Source organism: Drosophila suzukii, assembly GCF_043229965.1.
Source record: "Drosophila suzukii chromosome 2 unlocalized genomic scaffold, CBGP_Dsuzu_IsoJpt1.0 scf_2c, whole genome shotgun sequence".
NCBI classification, from domain to species: Eukaryota; Metazoa; Arthropoda; class Insecta; order Diptera; family Drosophilidae; genus Drosophila; species Drosophila suzukii.
Window position 1 is genome coordinate 8,598,112 of NW_027255896.1, and position 3,655 is coordinate 8,601,766.

Genomic DNA, 3,655 nt, shown 5'->3' on the forward strand with positions numbered 1-3,655 from the left:
ATTCCCACAGATCTGCAACTAGCCGACATATTGACGAAGCCATTACCATCTGCCCGGTTTATTTCCCTGAGAAGCCAGCTGGGTCTTTTTGAATAATCCAACTACGAACCTGGTGAACTGTTGCTGAAAATCCATCGAAGCAAAACATGAAATGGATCCCATGAAGTCATTTATGATTATTTTTTTTTACTTACTAAGACTTAAGTAATTGAATTGAATTCATATTCTTGTTTATTTTTTCAAATGGATCTCATGAAGTAATTAATTTTAATTTTCATATTTACTGTTTATTCCTGTTTAATTTCATTTGTCAAAGCTTTAATTATGTTAATATTTGTATGGATCTAGTTGGGTTTTACTGGGTTTCCCCAACTCTTGCAGCAAATGCTGGATCTAATGTATCCCCAGAATTGAAAAAGAAAAGAAATGACATGAAGAAACAAATTAAAACTAAAGCACAAACTCTCGTCAGGAATTGAAGTGATAATCAATGTAATTTTTGAGGCGGCGTGTTGGAGTTTGCATGTTCAAATTTACAAAAGTCACATGGATAATTGTGCAATTCATGTTTGCATGAATGTATGTGTACGAGAGGTAGACGCACATTCCGATGTCTTGGTTTCCTAGGCAACCGCTTAAGGAAACGGGACTATCGTGCTTCTTTTTCCTATCTTCTCGTTGTTCTTTTTCTCTCTTGATATTCTCGTTCACTTCGATTCTGGCGTTGAGAGCGTGCGGTTCACACAATCTAAGCTTGCATTATTATTTGTTCATTGGGAGGTTGTCTGTTTAATACTTAATTGTATTACATCTATTCATTAACAAAACCATACTGAGCTTAAATAATACTTAATAATTAGCTGGTGAAGCTTTACCTCATAGTCCGCAATGGAATTGATTCTGAGGAACAGACTTTCCTGCGAGTGATTGATACAGTTTTTTGAGCTGTCTTTAATAGCTTAAGGCACTCGTTGTTTTGCATTTGCTTTTCGTACAAGCAAAAAACCTTTTCCCTAAATGGGTCCAATTTACTAGATCATAATAAATATAAGCAAGATGATTTTTGAAAATTTTTTTTGCAGTTACTTTTAATTTTTTTTGAAGAAATTTTTTTGCATAAAAAAATTTAAGTTTTTAAGTCGAGAAAAAACGTTTAAAAAGTAGATTTAAAAGTAGATTTACAAAAATTCGTCCTTTTCAATAAATACTGAATGGGGTAAGAAATATATTGTATCATTCAAATGACATTTAAATTACCTTTCCATTGATGCTCAAAGTTTACAAGAAGTAAGTTTAAATTATGAGTATATTTAACTTTTGTTTTGTCAAACTACTTATGCCGACCAGTGTATTTTGGCCACTCCTTTAAAAATTGTGGACCATCCCGCAAATCGATGTCTTTTTTGCGTTGGGCATGGTACTGCCTCCATTTTTGACACTCTGAGATCCAATCGGAAATTTCTCGCTTTAACTCTGCTTTCAAAGCAAAGCTAGTTATGTCAGCAAAACTACTGGTTTAGGACACAGGAACGGATTCCTGTAACTGACCGGATCGTCTGCGCTTCAAAAGCTTTGACATTAGATTTGCGTACTTCCAGTACAGTTTTCCTGCAGGATGCTTTTGCGTAAGGCTACGGGGCCTGTAGTAAACGTCCTGGAAGAAATTAATAAAAGCCTAAATGCAGCGTTGGAAACTTAATGTAGAACAGATTTGTTAAGCCACAACACAATTCAAAACAAGTGAGAACGCTATAGTCGAGTACCTCGACTATCAGATACCCGTTACTCAGCTAAATGGACCAAAGGGAAATGGAGATATGCAAGCAGTAAAACGAGATTGAAATGCGCCACCTACCCGCGATCTCACTATATGGTTAAGTGGGCGGTAGACAGATTTAGGCGTTATCGGCGTTAGGGTAGACGTGGCAAACTTTTTTTGTGGTCAATCGATAGGTATTGACGAAACTAATACATTTCAGTTAACACTTTTTTCTAGCATGAACATTGTGGGCGCCACAGACTTATGCGGTTTGTGGGCGTTAGAGTGGGCGTGGCAAACTTTTTTTTGGATCAATCGATAGGTATTAACAAGACAAACACATTTCAATTAAAATTTTGTATCTAACATTAAAATTGTGGGCACTACAGATTTGCTCGGTTTGTGAGCGTTAGTGTGGGCGTGGCATCTTTGCGTAACAAACTTGCACTGCGTACAAGGCTACGGAATTTAAATCTGAGATCCTATTTCTCTATCTATGATAGTTTCCGAGATATCCGCGTTCGTATTAAGGATTTTTTAAAGTTTGTGGGCGGTTTGTCGGCGTTAAAGTGGGCGTGGCATAAATTTTTTAGGTTAATCGTTAGGTATTGATGGGGATAATACATTTCAGTTAAAATTTGTGTTTTAGCATCAAAACTGTAGGAGCAACAGTTTCGGGCGGTTTGTGGACGTTAGAGTGGGCGTGGCACATTGCTGAAAAAAACTTGCGCTGCGTAAAAAGCTCAGGAATCTGCATGCCAAATCCCAATAGCCTAGCTCTTATAGTTTCCGAGATCTCAGCGTTCATCCGGTCGGACAGACAGACGGACATGGCTAGATCGACTCGGCTTGTGATCCTGATCAAGAATACATACATGTTACATACTTTCTGACGAATTTAGTGTACCCTTTTACTCTACGAGTAACGGGTATAAACATTGATAGTGTTTAGATTTTGTACAAAGCACGGTCATAACTTACTCTCCAGTTCTTCGAGGGAAATACCGCCACGATTTGGTCCACAATATCAGCAAAATCTATAGTTTTAAGCGTCTGCTGCCTAGCTGAGATTTCCTCTGTAATGATATTAATTATCTGGTCTCTTTGATCTGCCGTTAAGTTGTTGGTCGTCAATTAAAAAGCCCAAGATTAAACTCTACATTATCTGAAAGGATTTCACCTGTAGGTTACGACCCCAGACCTAGAAACTTTCCATCACGTCACAGTTTAAAAAAAATCGTGGTTAAAGTATCAATTAGCTCAGTTGTTAAACTGTGGTGTGATGGAAAGTTTCTGACTTGAGTCGTAAAATCTTTTCAGATTATGTAGCGTTAAATCTTTACCAATTTGGGTTTCGCACCTGAGTCTACACCGAAATTCTATTATTGTTCTTCAATACATACCTGTGATTTTTGCCAGCCTAACAGTTTGTACCGAAACGCAGCTCGAATACCTCCATTGCCAATGGCATCTAACTAATTTTTAATTTTTTAAAAATAAAAACAAATTAATTTAAAAAAATATTTTATATAATATTTAGGTTTTGCCCCCACAAATATAAAATTGTTTTTAAATTTAATAAATACATCAGTTTATCACCTAAAATAACATAGCACACTTGCGTCATTTTGCCCGATATATAACACGAAAGCTTGTTGTTATATCGGCGTGTCGATATCGATATCGATATCGATGTCACTCGTTGTTGTAGTGATGGTACGCGGCGATTTTTGTTTAAAAAAACAACGAATGACAGCATAAGCAAACAAATAAAAAATTTAAATAAAACGGTAATTGTATTTGCTGCTAAGCACTTAAAAGGTGCTAAACGTGTGCTTTTTCTGCTGCTCAAATAAGAGCTCAAAAGGGTGATATAAAAAGCGCTTAATGTGTGCT

General features: G+C 36.5%; 1 long non-coding RNA gene across 1 annotated transcript; it reads right to left on the reverse strand.

Annotated features, from left to right (window-relative positions):
- Nucleotides 1-1,196: 1,196 nt before the first annotated feature.
- LOC139354529 (uncharacterized) lies at nt 1,197-3,309 on the reverse strand. Its single transcript, XR_011605499.1, has 3 exons — nt 3,163-3,309; nt 2,741-2,835; nt 1,197-1,654 (listed from the first exon to the last, which is right to left on the reverse strand). It is a non-coding gene; the product is annotated as an uncharacterized lncRNA (long non-coding RNA).
- Nucleotides 3,310-3,655: the final 346 nt, after the last annotated feature.